General features: G+C 39.7%; 1 protein-coding gene across 1 annotated transcript in view; it reads left to right on the top strand.

Moving 5' to 3' along the window:
• The first annotated feature begins 1,229 nt into the window (after positions 1-1,229).
• The window catches only part of smpd3 (sphingomyelin phosphodiesterase 3), a 54,239-nt gene continuing 37,602 nt past the window's right edge, over positions 1,230-17,866 (top strand). The window contains exon 1 of the mRNA XM_079411904.1: positions 1,230-1,371. The gene's annotated coding sequence lies outside the window, so the exon portion shown is untranslated. The remainder of the gene's footprint in view (positions 1,372-17,866) is intronic.

Consider the following 17,866-nt stretch of genomic DNA (forward strand, 5'->3'; position numbering starts at 1 on the left):
CAAAATTTGGTGTCTTAACATATATATATATATTAATGTGTTATCTTAATTAGGAACAAACTGGTTTGTGGGAAACAGTTTTCACGTTTGCTGAACTCTATTATTCTTCTCGTTATTTCCTCATAGCGGCTAATGAACCGGAAGTCTTGCATATTCACAGAAAACGGCTTATTTCCGCGTTGAAAAATAAGGTGGATATACTTATAATCTTTGTGTGAACGGTAATAATAATAAAACGTTTATTTTATATAGAGCCTTTCTGCGAACTCAAGGTCGCTTTACATTATCAAATCAGATAAACATGACGCAGACAGAAAAAGAAAACCAGATAAACATGAAATCCATGACATGAATCAGATTATACAGTCAGAGGAACAAGAAAGGAAAAGATGTTTTAAGGTGTGTTTCATAAATTTAACTTTGTTGATACTATAGTACCATAATCAAACCATTATTTTAAAAAAAGAAACAATGGTGACAAAAATTATAATCAAGATGGCAAAAATATGTTTACTCTAGTTACACCTGTATTAACAGCACCATGCTTATTTTTCATATAAAAGAAGGACCGTTTTTCATATTTCCGGGTTTCTCAGCAGCGGAAGTCGTCATAGGTGGGATAACTTCGAGAGCAGTAGGAGAGTACCACAAAAAAATTAAAATAAAAAAATATATATATATATATTTGCATTCCCATTTGCTCAAACAGCAGAAGAAAAACTTCACGGTTTTCAGTTTTCAAAAAAAAAAAAAAAATTGAGAGAGACTGATAACGGCAGTCAGAACCGTATATATCTATGGAGAGAACAATGTCAAATTTACCGTCACTCTCGCATTAGTGTAAACTAGTTTTTTGTAAGTCGATGCAAAGTTGCCAGGCCTATAATACAACGTATAGTGTTATAAATGTACATACATAAAAAAAAAATCTAAATATAAAAAAAAACTTTTGAGGATTAATGTTTTGTTATCACATATCACACGTTTTATTTGTCATCACAGTTTTGTGAAAAGGGTCCATTAGGAAGAGTAGGCCCCTAATGCTACTCCGAATTGAACAAACTGAACAAATCATATAGTGAACCGATTGATTCAAAAGATTCGAATCGTGTAGATGAATCGGAACACTAGTGTGTGTTGGGTGGGGTCTCGGTGGATCGGAGCCTGATGGGCGTGGCGTCGGTTGGCTTCGCGGGGAGTGACGTCAGTGGAGCTGTTCAAAGCGCGCTGGTGCTGGAAAGAAACTCAGCGTCGTCGTCAGCAGTTGCATCGCGGGGCGGAGAGGCGCACCACGGCGAGGGAATTCAGATATCTGGAAACTGGCACGGAAATAGCGCAAAACGAGACACTCACCTGTTAGACTACTGAAGTGTGAGTACTGAAAATCCTCCATTCGACCGGTTTAAAAGGAAAGTTACGGAGCGAGCTGAAACGGGTTTGCCTGTGAGTGTATCAGCATCATCTAACACGCTTCTTTGTGCGCCTGGAAGGGGGTTGTTCTGTTTAATTGTGAGACTGCTTATCGACAGAAATGCTCTACCTCTGGCTTTAAAGCCTTAATTTCGTGGCACTATTGGAGGGAAGCGATTTGAATAATATTTGCATGTGCATGAGGCTGTGTTAGACTCGTATGGTTGATCCAGAGAGCACTGGTTCCTTCTGACAAATGCAGTTGCCCCCACCAACCATCAGTTTGAGGCAAGGCATGCATTTAGAGACTGGTATGCTTTACAGCACCTACTTAGACAGTGATGTGCATATGTCAATGTTTACGGTTTTTTAATTAAAAATGAAAGGTGAATTTCTATGAATACTTTCAAATAAGACTTGAGTAATGTAGCCAAGTGTAAGGGTGTGATTTACTGTTTAATTTTAAACCACAAATCAAGGTGTGGCAGCCACAGCGTTAAACCTGTTTGTATAGTTCTTCTTTATACACCCAGGTGAACGTTACCGGCTTTAAAAAACTACATTATTCTAAGGGACAAAGGACTGGGTTGCACAACATATTATTGTTGGTGTGAGATTCTGACCAAGCTTCCTATCTCTACTTCTACAGACTGTAATGATCTACAAATGCATGATACATTCAAAAAATATTCAGACATAAATTTAAGATTTATATATTGAATTGCAGTCATATCACACAGTTTTAGTGTAAACAAACTAGGAAACTTGTACGTATTTGTGAGTCATTCATAAATGAAAGGGGTTAAGCTTTCTAGTATAATAAACTGAACGTGTTTATATTTATGTATAACTGAATGCTGAATGTTTATACTTTTTAACTGAATAAATTTAATTGTTTTCACAATCAATATATTTTTTGCTGATTCTAAGCGATTTTAATGAATGCATTTTGAAAATGATATCCAAAATATAGTTTATAAATCAAATGATTTACAATTCAATTTTATATACAATTCAAATTTACTTGCCTCATGTGGTTTCAAACCTGTTTGATTTTCTTTATTTCCATGGAGCACAAAAAAAGGAGAATTTTTTGAATAATGCATTTTTTTCACGTAAATGCAATACAAATATAACAGAAATCATCAAAAGTGCATACAAATAGTCTGTTTGACTTGTGCTCTATATTGCAAGTCTTCAAAGCCATTTAGATTTTTGTGTGGGTTTGGAACTACATTACAGTAAATAAATAAAGTCAGAATTTTCATTTTTAGCCAAAACGTACCTTTTAACGTGCGCTACTCACTAAAGGACTATATTGCTGTTTCCCCACCTGCGTGATGTTAAGCATCATTATTGGTAGATCACTTTGGCTTAGCCATTAAACCTCCCATGTTGTTTCCAGATTTATAGCAAGCCATTTTTCCTCTGGTCTTTAGAGAGCCTCTCAAGATAGGCATTAGGCCAAGTCACGACAGTGGGCGAGGGAAATGTGGTCACTGTATTGAAATTAGTGATGACGCAGTGCTAATCCGACACAGCGGGTCATTTTCTCACTGGATTTGCTGAAGTTTCTTCATTAGTGCACATTATCTGAATGCAAGACAAGCTGAGGACATCAGACAACACCGGTTCATGTCAAATACTCTGGTCAGTGAGCCAAAATGGCCATCAGGAAGTGTTCACGTGGGTTTCTCAGGCAGATAGCCATACCCTCAGTAATTATGGTGAAACCATTAGAGGAACAGTTGAGAGGAGCTTGTGTCATGCTAATATGCTTCTTAAGAGCTGAAAAGCATGATACATTTAATCTGCCTGAGCAGGATGTGCTTCAGTAGAAGCCACAAAATAAATACATACTCTCCTGAATGACATAATGTTATTCTTAAAAGTTCAGTTCCACTCTTCAGTTCTCTTGTTTGCACTTTAGCCTTGTGTAAACCATACAGCATGTGGGTGATTTTTCCATTAGCGGCACTTTTGACGAGTTGGAAAAACTTTTTCATGTGCTTAAATACCTTTATCACATCCTGGTCCATCTTCAGTTGGATTTTGATATATTTTCAGATGTTTTCCCTTTTTGGAGAAAGTTGGATACATAAATATTTTTGGATTTAGATAGACTTTTAAGTTTTTCCGGAAGCAAAAATCCCATTCATTTTCTCCATAGGGGAATTGATTTTTTAAGATAACTTCTAAACCACTGAAGACAGACTTACTGTGAGCTATGAGGTTGTTAATCGATGTAATGTGCTTTTGCTGAACCCATTGGCCTGCATTATTTCAACACATTTATGTATTTCAACACATTCCAGGTTAAAAGCAATCTACATCTACTTCAATTATGACATTAATTCGCAATGCTGTAGTTCTGTGCACAGTACAATTTTAATGAAAAACAATGCATTTGTATTCTTTATTTTAATGATAAAGCTCAAAATTAACTGATTGCTAACTAACCGACTGTTGCATTCTATTATAACCTATCCGTTAAAACTAAAATGATTGTTTTCTTGTAAAACCATCAGGGAACAGTTCCTCTAATTAAAGAATCTTCCATATATAGATTATCTCCATCTGTTTTTTTGGTTTTTTTGCTCTTTTATTTTGTGTTTTAGTTTGATCGTGAATGTAAAGTGCGACTACTGGCAGCTCTGGAGTGGTTATGATTCAGCAACATGGGCTGGATTTGCTCAGATCTTGTGTCAGATGGCTTGTGTTCGTGAACAACTAGTTGCTGAATTTGCCAAAGTTTGCACGGATAAAGCTGTAAAATCTTTGAGTTGTATGCAAGAGTTTTGTGTGAGGCCATTTGTATTAACAAAACAAGATGGAGAAAAACCAGACTAGTTTAAGTGTAATTGGCTATTGATACATGTCAAACATACGCATATGCACATTTATAGTCTTAGCCTTTTTATCAAAATATTTTTTCACCAGGAATTTTCGTCTTTGGAATAATTTTACTTCCAAATTGTAACCTTCATTTTCTTGCACTTGCAAATGTACCCTCAAAACCATACCCGCCCACACCACTCTACTTCTTACCCAAGAATAAGAATATGGTGTAACACAGAGAGAATTGAAGTGCATAATATAGCACATTGTGTTATTTTCCTCAATCTCGACTGCAAATGGGAAAGCGGAATCCGTCAACAGCAATCCGTGTAGCAGCAGGGTGGATTGTGATCGTGACGTGGCAGTCTATTTTTAGGACAGGTCTTTAGTTATTTTACAGGTCAACAGATGTTACACTAGGGGAGTGCGGGGCCAGAAATAGGGCAGGTATAGCACAAGGGTGCGTGTGTGTGTGTGTGTGTGTGTGTGTGTGAAGTTTTTGGGCACAGCTTGTTCAGGCTCATTCACTTTGCTGAATTTCAAGGATGCTTTTGAGTGCTGAATGACTCGGCGGGAACAGTGAATCCATTCTGTGTGAGGTTTGCTCATGTTTTCTCATGCTGTGAGGGCTAAAAGCAATGTTTGTACATGGAAAATTCGTTCCACTTGTGCTTTTAGGGGGCACAATTTTAAAAATTCATCTTAACCTACTTTTAGTATTATTCATTCAGTCATTTTTCACCATGTCATGTATCACTGCAATCTCTAAATGTAATCTATAATAATTTCAACTAAAATTAATGTTTCATCATGTTTTGTTTATTTGACAAATAATTTTGCATTGTAGTGTCAGGGGCATAATTTCTGAGAGGACACGAGTGAAGGGGGGTGGCGGCTTGTCAAGTGACACACAGCAGCCGCAATACCGCTGTATAACTGAAATAGGCTTATGTACCTATTGAATAAAAACCCAATAAAACCATCACAGAAAACTTTAATGGTTTCCATAACAAATACCATTACAAACATTACAAACCATCAACTTTTAACCACTAATACCATTAAAAAATATTTTTTTGTAGTGTGGTTGGGACATATTTCATTAGGATTTATTGGTTTTAACAAGCCACCACTAGAAGGCAACCAATTACCAGTAGAGACCAACAGGTTTTACAGTTTCCAGTAAAACCAATACAAGTCCCATTATAACGAGTAAAATCATTACAAATTTTGTAATGGTATCTGTAGTTTTTTTTTTTCAGAAGGTTTTTATTCAAAATATGAACGCCTCTGATTGGTCCTTGCTTTCATAAGCTCAACAGAATCTTATATGATTGGTTATAATACGCAGTGCTTTAAAAACGTGTCTCTGGCTCTGTGCCAGCCAGCAAATGCAGATGTGAATGCAGCTGATGTTTTTCTTTTTTTATATATAAATAGTTTACAGGAAAACTGTGCATTTCACCCAAAATTGTTTGGTGTGATATGATTCCAAATTTAGGGGGGCCAAATAGGAGGCCAAGCTTGTTATCGCTAATTTGAATCAGCTGATTTGAGTCACAAAATTTGATTTTGATTTTGATTTTGATTTCAGTCCTGATTTTTTTTTTGGTACCTATTCATGCATTTTGTTTTATAAAACATAAAACTATCATAAACTTGGTCCATATGACTCATGATATTCCATGCCATAGTGCTCTGCAAGGAACACACCAAAATCAATGCCATTATTTACTTGTCAGATACACACAGCAATGTCATTCATTAATATTCATTAACGAATCATTAATGAGGTGGTCACGAAACAAATCGGACTGATTCATTCATTCATTGATTTGGACTCAACTCACTAGCTCCTATATGTTGACATGCAACCCTGTAAATCTATTACAGTAATAATCAGATTTATGGCTCAGTCGGACTGAAAAGCCTTAATCAGTCAATCTGAATTAGCTTGATTCAAATTAAATTTCATTCAGATTGAAAGGGGTGGTATAGATCTTAAAAGGACAGTTTACCCAAATTTGTATTTATTTGCCCTCATGACCAAACGTTGGTCAGCAAATGAATTCGGGTCCCATTGACTTCCATAGTAAACTGGACAAAAAATATTTTGGAAGTCAACCCCAAAAAATGTTTGTTTGACTGTCCTTTTAAATCAGGGGTGTCAAACTCAGTTCCTGGAGGGCTGGAGCAAAGAACGTATACTGACAAGTAGGGGTGTCCCCGACAAAGGATTTTCATAGTCGAATCGGAATTTTCGAATGTTGCCGATATTCGAATGATAGTCGAATAATGTGTTTGGGGGCGGGGCAAAATACATTACCAAGAGACAGTCATAATTACTGACATTAACACACAGGGAAAATGTGTAATGGACACCTCGCAGATACAAAAATAATGTTTTATGTTTTGATTAACTCAAACACAGGATTCCCTCCAGCTGAGTGACTAAAACGTGTATAGTTAAGACAAACTCACCGTGTCTATCTAGTCATGAAGATGTATATTTCAATTTCAGCAGGCAACTATTTTTACAGCTACATTATTATTCCAAGCCACAATTAATCACAACAATGTATATACAATTACATATGATTAAGCATATAAATAGTCAGGTTGTTGTTTTACACACATGCACTCAGACATTATTTCATACACGACATAGTGAGATGTATAAGAAATCTTTAGACGAGCCCATAACAACAAAACACAATACTTTATTTAACCTTTTCTGATAAGTGAAAGTGATGTGACATACGGCCAAGTATGGTGACCCATACTCGGAATTCGTGCCCTGCATTTATCCCATCCAAAGTGCACACACACAGCAGTGAACACACACACACACACACCGTGAACACACACCCGGAGCAGTGGGCAACCATTTATGCTGCGGCGCCCGGGGAGCAGTTGGGGGTTCGGTGCCTTGCTCAAGGGCACCTCAGTCGTGGTATTGAGGGTGGAGAGAGCGGTGGACATTCACTCCCCCCACCTACAATCCCTGCCGGCCCGAGACTCAAACCCAAAACCGCTGGATTATGAGTCAGAATCTTTAACCATTAGGCCACAACTTCCCCAATAAGAAGTGTGCGCTGCAAATGTGAGCATTTTTGACAATCGTTTCTGTCCAGTCCGCTCGTTTTATCTCGTTACACCACAGCTGTTGTCAGTTTTTTTTGTCTGGCAGTGGCATCAGGTATGCCTTAAAATGTCAAATTGGAGCCTCTACAACATCGATTCTGGCACCCAACATCACAACAAGATGATATTTTAAGCTCCTTTAAGCTTTTGGAGTGAAAGCGACTTGGCACTCCACTAGCTTCTTTCTGTCGCTATGGCAAATATCAGGTGCTTTGTTTAAAAAAACATACATTAAAGCTGAAATACAACCTGAATGAAGACAACAATAACGTACAATCACTAGACTAGTGATCATTAAATCTTTTTAACAGTTTATTTGACAGACTTTAAGTCTTCCCTTTTTTTACACAAAAACTTTGTTATCTAGAAACCATGTCAGTTTCGGCTAAAATTATTTTAAGTTCAAGTGTTAGCATTATAAACACTGAATTAATACCAAATATGTTAAGTTAAATTACAGAAAGACAGAAAAATTAGGAATGTTGGACAATAAATATATAACAGGAATATAAAAGCTTTACTGTAAAGTGTTTTTGCAGTACTTTCTTATATTAAAGGAGCACTGCGTAAGTTCTGAAATTTCTAACAGTTACTGACACCAGTGGCCGTTAGAGGAACTGCAGCCAGTCTCATGCTCGTTCTCGGTGCGCACTAGATAAGACTTTTTTTTTTTTTTTTAAGCTTACGAGGAGTTTCCGTGGGTGTCTGGGTTGTGCTGGAGGCTGGTCACTTCTTTCCGTCAGCAGAGTCCATTTCAAACACTACCGCTAGCGATTGCCGCTGTAGACGAGAACGCGCATGATGTCACATTTTGTGAATTTTCGCGTCAATTCGGACCCGACTCTTCCAGACACAACTGAGCCAACAGCCTGATAGAGGCAACCGTGGTGGACAGTCAAGGTGTCATTCTTCCTATTACATTATGGTTGGCTCATAAATGGACAAATTAAAACTCTATCTTAAAGATTTTTTAAGTAAAAACCTACACATAGCCCCTATAAGGAAGGAAGAATACAAAGGAAGACTGTAAACAAAAAACGTTTTAATGTAAAAAAAAAAAAAAACACAAACACACACACGCACATGTACAGCCGCTTTCTCCCAAATTATTTATTTAATTATGACAGACACAGCAATGCATCATGCTCTAGAAATCATCATGTTTGTAGTGTGTTCCAGGGGATTAAAACGTACAATATATATTCAGACCTGGTGGAGTAATAGTAAATAATAATATAGTTATCGTAAATGTGTAAAGTTGCATAAGCTCATCCTAACTTAGTGTCATGTCCATATAAATCATTATTATGTTTTCTATGGCTAGGACCTGTAGTTCCTAAAAGGATTTAAGTTTATTACTAGACTAAAAACAGTTAAAGTTAGCAGGTGCATAAGATATTGCTACATAATATTTTTCCACTTTTGTGGATAATCACCTGCCAGGGTCTTTGAAAAAACAATGAAAGGCAACATTTTTACTGTCACACTGATAGTTTTTTCAGTGGATTGCCCAACATTGCGTTCTTTTATTCCACTTTGATTTCTCTTTTGTTGTTATTCTGTCTATTTCTGTGTATCTGTGCTGTTGTCCAGTTGGAATTTTCACTCCAAAATGGCGGCCGCGCTACCGAAGTGCCACCTAGTGGCTGTTACCCAAAAAGCACCAGAGTTTCACCTCTTGGTCTTCTATATGTTGCGGTCCTACTCGCCCCGCTCCGAATGGGATTCGTACTACGGTGTGGGAGACGAGGGCTCTAACAGGGATGCTAAAGGCCACGGCCTCGAGCGTCAGTCGCTAGAGCGCCACTTGAGATCGGGGAGTGAGGTTTAGCCTGCACAACACTTACCCACTGGCCTGTGCTACACTCACCCCCCTAAACCTCACTCCCATCCGGGTCACGGCACCAATGTTGCGGTCCTACTTGCCCTGCTCTGAGCGCGATTCAAACCGCGGTCTCCAGCGTGGGAGGCGGGTGCTCTAATAAGGAGGCTAAAGGCCAAGGGGAGTGAGGTTTTACCTGCACAGCACTTACCCGCTGGTCTCTGCTACATATACTCTTTGGCCGGAGCCCTGAGAGTTTAGATGCAACCCTAATTAAACATACCTGATCCAGCTAATCAAGTACTTCAGGGTTATTTGAAAACTTCCTGATTTGTGTTTGTTGGACCCTCCATGAACTGAATTTGACAGCCCTGCTTTTAATAATCTGTTTAACAGGAAGATCTGAGCCATGTAAACCTTTGAATCTGACTGTGTTTTCAGTCAGATTAAAAAATATGCATATGTACAGTACCGTGATATGTCGTATGTTTTATGAATGTGTGCATGTCTGTTTACATCTTAGAGATACTGGTTCTGAATATGGTGCTTTTGCAACCTTTTTGAATATTCAGTGTCCATTCATTGTAACCGCAAGTAAAATTGTGTGGAAAAACACGCACTCCAAAAAAAAAAAAAAAAAAATTCTTTAATTTTTAGGTGAACTGTCCCTTTAAGTCTGCCTGAAGAACAATATTTACCTTACCATTTCTGAGGCAGACTTCTCTCCTGTGTGTATGTGTGTGCTGGCTGATGTTGGCAGTGCTCTGTGAACAGCCAGCATTAACATGGAGAGATTAGTTGCCCTGTGCTGGTACACAGGGAAATATGAATGCAACGAGAGAGGGATTTGGTTTTTGTTCAGTTAATCTGCCAGAGCGGCGCAATATGATTGTGTGTCTGTGCCCTTGTAGGTCATTTATAGAACATCGGCTCTGTGCTCAGCTCTGGTTTTAACACTACCTAGCCATCCATCCATTAATGGATTGACAGGCATTTGGTGAAGTGATATGTTATTTTGATATAGGATGGCTTTAGCTGTGTGATAATGATAATCATAATAATTGTGGGAAGCACTTGTATAGATAGTGGTAACTGTGTTTGACATGATTGGTAGCTGGAGTCTGTGATTAGGACTCGTGCTTTGCTTTTGCTCTCTCTAACTGTGGCTCCGTCCCTATTTTAGGGCTGTGGTTATGGGAGAACTTCTAGTTAAGACTCTCAGCCCAGCCTGGTTGTGGGTGTATGAACTCAAGGCTATGGCTGCTGGTAGATTACAGAGGGCGCTTTCGTTCAGAACCACCCGCTCAGCTCAGGGATGAGGTCTGTCATTACCTGCAGGATATGAGCTTACCTCGAAACAGATGAGAGGCTTTTCTGGTGAAGAGATGCGCGTGTGTGCAGGTCGGGGTTGGAAGTGTGTGCTAGTGGGGGGAATGTTCAAATGACTTTCGGGGGGGGGGGGGGGGGGGGGGGGGTCTGATTTTTGTGGGGGGTGATGCCCCTAGTGGCTGTTGGTGGTACTGTACATTCACAAGCGTCTCAAATATGAGCAAAAAAGGCTGTTGTTTATTCTTTTGATCTTTCATTCATAAAATTCACAAAAATTTAACCTTTCATTGATGTAAAACGACTGAAAATGGGGGAGGGGGGGGATTTATAAAAAAAAAAAAGTTTTTCTCCAGTACATGCTTGCCACAATTATTAGCACCCTTAGAAATTCCTATGAGTAAAATATCTCAGAAGTATATTGTCATTACATTTGACATTACAAATTTTTGCAAAAAGCATAACAATGCTGACTTTTTCCCTAGTCTTCTTTGCTCATATTTACCATTTCACGAGTTCGCACTAACATATAATATGATTGAGCAATTAGTAAGCATATTTGGCGTGCTGTCAGGAGGGAGGGCTCCGAGCTCGGGATGGAGCCCGAACCCAGAGAACTCCCCCCTCATCCCAAGAGTGGGATGAAATTTAGATTGGAGTGTGGAGTTGGGGTGGAGGCGGGATGCTGGAAAACTGTCATAGAACAGAGGCGAGTTGGCTGTATATATATATACACCTGATGTGCTTGTTAAGGTGATTAGCTGACGAGCTGCACCTGGGCCAGACTGATTATCTGATCGTGCTCCTCCTGAACCTTGTTAATAAAACATAATTTCACGAGTTCGCACTAACATATAATATGATTGAGCAATTAGTAAGCATATTTGGCATGCTGTCAGGAGGGAGGGCTCCGAGCTCGGGATGGAGCCCGAACCCAGAGAACTCCCCAAAAGAAGCTAATGGCATGGGACAGCAGCCGGAGAGGAAATTGTTAGTAGCCCCCCAAAAATATGCTTGTCATGAAGAAAAATGGGTTGTGCGAGGAGGCGAAATGAGGAGCACGATGGAAGGCCAGGTGAGGGACTCTCGCTGCGTCCGAAGGGAGCTGCGGCTCTGCTGCACCAGAAGGGAGAGTTCTTGCAGCTGAATACTTGGCGTGGTTTAAAACATCAGAAGCAGGGCTCTCACTGCGACCGAAGGGAGCTGTGGCTCTGCTGCACCGGAAGGGGGAGCCCTGTACAGTGCTGAATGAGCCTTGAAAACTCAGAACAACGGATGGAGGGCTCCCGCTGCGACCGGAGGGAGCCGCAGCTCTGCTGCACCGGAAGGGAGAGCCCACGGAAGTGGCAGTATCAAATGAGCGGGGCACTGCTGCGGCAGTATCGAATGAGCGGGGCACTGCTGCGGCAGTATCGAATGAGCGGGGCACTACTGCGGCAGTATCGAATGAGCGGGGCACTGCTGCGGCAGTATCGAATGAGCGGGGCACTGCTGCGGCAGTATCGAATTATGCGAGGCACTGCAGCAGCAGTTTCAAATGAGCAGGGCACTGCAGCGGTAGTGTCGAATTATGCAGCGGCAGTATCGAATGAACTGAGCAGGGCACTGCAGCGGCAGTATCAAATTGAGCAGGGCACAGCGGCGGCAGGATCAAATTATGCGAGGCACTGCAGCATCGAATGAACGGAGCTGGGCACTGCAACGGCAGTATCAAATTGAACAGGGCACTGCAACGGCAGTATCAAATTGAGCAGGGCACTGCAACGGCAGTATCAAATTGAGCAGGGCACTGCAGCGGTAGTACCAAATTAAGTGAGGCACTGCAGCGGCAGTTTCAAATGAGCAGGGCACTGCAGCGGTAGTATCAAATTATGCAAGGCACTGCAGCGGCAGTATTGAATGAGCGGAGCAGGGCACTGCCGCGGCAGTATCAAATTGAGCAGGGCACTGCGGTGGCAGGATCAAATTAGCGGGACACTGCGGAGGCAGGATCAAATTAAACGGGGCACTGCAGCAGCATTATCAAATGAGGAGGGCACTGCGGCAGCACTGGCAGTATTGAATTAAGCGGGACAGCTAGCGGAGGCAGACTCACGCTAGCGTGTGCTGTGGGAGCTGGAGACCACTGAAAAAGAAAGAGGGGTTAGAATTAGCAGGAGAAAATATGACTGCTTTTAACAACTTAAAAAAAAAAAAAAAGTGATACATTATGAAAATACATGTTTTTTTCTCTTAACCACACAAAAAGAAGAAAGTATTGAAACAGCTGGCCGGCCAAGCCGCACATTGGTTGGTAGAGACTTGAAGAGGGGTGCCTAGTAGTATGCACAACACATGCAAAGTGGGTTGCATTTGTTCAATGATGATATGAATAGTTCTTTATGATACACCTTAGTAGTGTTGTCACGATACTGGAATTTCTAGCTTCGATACGATACCTTGAAAAATATCGATACTCGATACCATTTTCGATACTTGTTACATTTATCTTCTTTTAATTTAAAGATAAATGTAACAAGTCGAGAACATGCGGCATATTTTACATGAACAAAAAAATGTCTTGAGGTACTGCATTTGTTGATTTATTTATTAATCTTTTATTAATCTTAGTTAAATGTTAATTGAAACTAACGTTTACTAATACATGTACTAATTAAAATCCAAAATTCTATTTGTTGATATTCTCATTTGCTTCATAACCAAAATATTTCCAGATATAGGGCCCTATGAAATCCGTTTTATTTTTCCCCAAATTCCGTTAAATGTTTTTCTACGTTCAATTTTTTCCATTTTAATTTTTCTGGATTCCGTTTTTTTTCGTTTGAATTTTTCTGGACTCTTTTTTTTTTTTAATGGTCAAATTAAATGCTATTAATCTAAAAGCATGTCTAATTCATTAAAATCATGAAAATTATACAATTTAACATTTAATTTATTAAAAGTGACACGTTTAGGGCCGTATGAAATGTTTTATTTTTTTCTCACCTTATGTTTTATTGTTACCAAATTCTGTGTTTTAGCATGTCTATTTAGGTCTATTTAATGTCTATTGCATACAAACATTAAAATTTTTCATTTATTCTTACAGTAGCCTTATGAAATGTGTTTTCCCCCTCAGAAATTCTGTGTTGTGTATTTAAATTTTACTGGATATCAGATGAAGGCATAAAACAATTTTAATTCATTTATATTTGAATGAATGAAAATTAAACATTTACATTTTTGGCAAATGAAGGGGATTTACTATTAAAATTTAAATATTTTGTGATTATTTCTTTAAAAAAATTAACAGTAGTAGTAAGTAGTAGTATTGTGTACATTCTACTAAATAATAGTAATATAGCCTATTTCTGGCACACAGTCTTTAATAGGCTAAGTTAAAACGAACTTTTATTTTGACGGGTTGCCGTGAATACTTCTAAAGTTCTGTGTGTGTATGATATGACGCTAGTTTTACTCAAATTAAATGGTAAAATTTAAGGATCAGTTCTGGAGATATTGTTGATGTATTTATGTCCTCATTGAGACGGCAGACGCTGAAATCACCGCGAGCGCCACATTAGTAAACAAAACCGCACGTGCAGCACATTCACACAGAGACGCGCAGAACATGCCGGATTCATATTTAAATAGACTTTTGCAGCTTAATATTTACAGATACTAGTCCATATCGCGATTTGATTTAAGTGTAATGACCTACTTTTGATTAATTCATCCAAACTTGGACAAATTCCGTGACATTCCGCGTTAAACTGTAAATTCCGTGTTTATGACTGGATTCCGTGGCGTTCTCTGCATCGCGGAGATCATAGATCCCTACAGATAGCGCTCCTGCTGTGTTCTTTAACAACCAGAGCAGTCATCTTTCTATTCACTTCACTTTTGCTATTTAACCAGAGCGAAGGAGACGAGTGCGGTCACGTGTGGTGCTTGTCCACGCGCCTTTGGAGAGAAGTGAAAGTGACAGCTCTGCTAGTATCGGTGTATCGATACTTCGGGAAATTAATATTGGTACCGTTCAGATATTTCAGTATCGATATTTATCGAAATATCGATATTTTTGACAACACTACACCTTAGTTGTTAGTTTGCACCTATAATTGTTCATTTAGGTACAATGATTTTCGAAAAATTAAGTTCAAACTATCTTTTACATCTTATCTGTCTATCGGAGTAATGTGCAATTTAAAATACAGGTAAAATGCTAGTGAAAATTAATACAGAAAATTAATCATTTCCTTGTGTGATCTGCGCAGTTTGTGTCATGGCTACCGAAATGACATCGACATCCATAATGTCATCACATTGTTTAACGATTTTTAGCAACAAATGACCTGCCTTTACACAAAAGTTTGTTTGCAACACGGCCTGCGCCGCTACCGGAGGCAGCCTCGCGCTGACTGCTACGAGAGCTGGAGGTCCGGCTACATACGGCACTGCGGCCGGAAGAACTGCGGAGAAAAGAAGAGCCCAGTGAGGTTTTGCTCGTTTGAGGCCTGCCGCTGCGACCCAACGCTCTAGGAGAGCCGGGTCTTGTACGGGACGAGGATGGTGGAGAGTGAGGCAAGATCGTGGCTTTGCTCGATCTATTGGCCGCCTTGCGCCTGGAGTGGATTTAGGAGTGAGGTTGTATAATTTGCAGTATAACGAACGGATCGCAATGATTCGTCAGAATAAATCAGCGTTTGCTTCAGGCTTAAATACTGGCCACTTCCGATTGGAGGATATGTTGGAATGGCCGAATGAGACAAGGATGTCGGTTGAGGCGAGGTTAAGCCTTGGCATTGTGGAGAGCATGTGGCTGGTCGAGCAGAGCACCGGATGCGATGAAGCCTGGTGCTCGGCGGTGGGTGACAGACGGAAAAGGAGTGAGCCTAGAGTTTGGAGATTGCGATGGAGGATACGAAAAATCCCCAGTCCAGGTTTTTTCATTGTCCAGAAAAAGATACATCTGTGATATGATAGCAAAGGAGCAAAACCGAGTGCTGGAAAACTGTCATAGAACAGAGGTGAGTTGGCTGTATATATACACCTGATGTGCTTGTTAAGGTGATTAGCTGACGAGCTGCACCTGGGTCAGACTGATTATCTGATCGTGCTCCTCCCGAACCTTGTTAATAAAACATCATATATTTGCTCATATGTCAATAAATCTGACAAAGATTATGTTTTTTAGATAAAATAGGGTAAACGTACCTATTAAGCTCACGTACCCATTAAGCACACTTCCATTTTTGAGATCAGATTATAAAAAGAAAAAAATAATTTGTTATCCTACTTGATGTCTTAACCAATTTATATGTTTGTTACCATATACCTCCTATCATTTCAAATCAACCGGATCATTACACACTATAGAGATATAGGTCTCCATGTGTTCACACTGTCTGGCGGCCATTTTGAAAGATGTCTAAAAACTTTCACCAACAGAGGAGCCCCTTAAATGTGCGGTTTTTAGATGTTTAAGCCTTTATTTTGGGTAAATTTCACTACTTATTGTAAAATTATGAGATTAATGTTCAGACTTTTGCATATTATAACTGTAACGGGATGAACGAGATGTGAGACGTGCGGATCCATTTGCAAGCTTTTATTAATAAACATAGAAAAATAACAGGTAAAAACACCAGCAAACGGGTATGGCACAGGCAAGACACAAGAGTAATCCAAGGACATGCGGGGGTCCTCAATCGGCGAACAATATCCAGAGGGCTTGAAAAGAGGGGTAGTCCGATAACCTGAGCAATAATCCAAACGAGGTATACACAGAGTCCGAAACGGTGAGACAAGGGTAAATCCACGATACAAGGGTGGGAAACAGGAACCGAGACTATAAACAAATCAAATTAAACTTAAACACAGAATGGCTCGGTAAGGCAGCTAACACTTGGAGAGTATTATACGCAGAACCAGACTCAGAGCTAGACATACACGCAGACGGCTAGGTAAGGCCGCTAACACTAGGAGAGTATTACACACAAAAAAATACTCAGCAAAGACAGAGAGGAAGTTCAAGGCTTATAAAGCGTGTGTAATCAGTGCAATCAGCTGTGTGATCAGAGCAATGTGAGATTGGTGACAGCTGTGTGTAGTCAGTGCAATGGATGATGGGAATTGTAGTTCGTGGGTGACGTGCAACAGTAGTGTGGTGCAAAAGTCAATGTGATGGAGGAGTGACCTCTGGTGGTGAGTAAACGGAAGTCCACAGACCAGATTCGTGACAATAACCTGGAACTTGGATGTGGGAAATAATTACATTAGATGCAAAAGATAGTTTTAGAAACATAGCACAGATGCTAATCACAGTTAGCTGACTAGCTGTAAAAGATTGTGTGCTACGCTAACATATTACTTCACAGACATTACTGGCTTGTACTTTTACATCCATAATGTTATAAATTGACAGTTTATTCCTGGTCTGTCATTTCACAGTGCTGTAATTTTTAAAGGTTTCATATTATTGTAAGGTGAACTTAAAGGGTGCACTACTATGAAAGTCAAACAGCTTCAGTGTGACATCAATAAGAAAATGTATAATTTCATAGACACGGTATTGTTAATAATAGTTGTTCATATTAAAATATGTATGAACTTAATACATGACCTCTAGACTATTTATTTAGCAAAAATCCTGTCATTTTAATAAATGTTACATGAAATTTATAAAAAAAATGATTGCTACTCCAATTAAGCTCAGTGTGCTCCCTTTAAGCTCTTCCACATTGAACGTCTATGTAAATACTTCATAAACAGACTTTAAATATTAACTGATGGTTGTCACTTTAAGTTAAGTTAATTGATTCTATGGATTCAACTCAAATCTGCAGACTGACTCTGATCTTTGGCAACTAGCATCAACTTCTCCAGACTGTAAATCAGTGGAAAATCGGGGAAAAAAATCGTGTAGTGTATTCCAGCCTTAAGAGACTATAGATAATTTGACAACCATTTAAAAAGAGGTTTCACAATGAGGCTAGTTTCTAGTTTTCCTCTACAGCCCTGAACGTCAGCGGAGACCAGGACACCGAGATGAGCGGCAGAGACAGATCCCCAGTGAGGACCCCGCCACTTAGACAGCCATCGGGAAAGACCACTGGAACCAGTTGAGCCCTTACAATCTGACTTTGCCGCAGCTGGAATTGAACTGCTGGTTCGTTTGGCCAGAGGAGAACTGGCCCCGCGACTGAGCCTGGTTTCTTCTTTTTTTTTTCTCCAAAGGTTTTTTCTCCATTCTGTCACCGATGGAGTTTTGGTTCCTTGCCGCTATCGCCTCTGGCTTGCTTAGTTGGGGACAATTCATTTCCAGCGATATCGTCGACCTGATTG

The sequence above is a fragment of the Barbus barbus genome (assembly GCF_936440315.1).
Source record: "Barbus barbus genome assembly, chromosome: 48".
Lineage (NCBI taxonomy): Eukaryota > Metazoa > Chordata > Actinopteri > Cypriniformes > Cyprinidae > Barbus > Barbus barbus.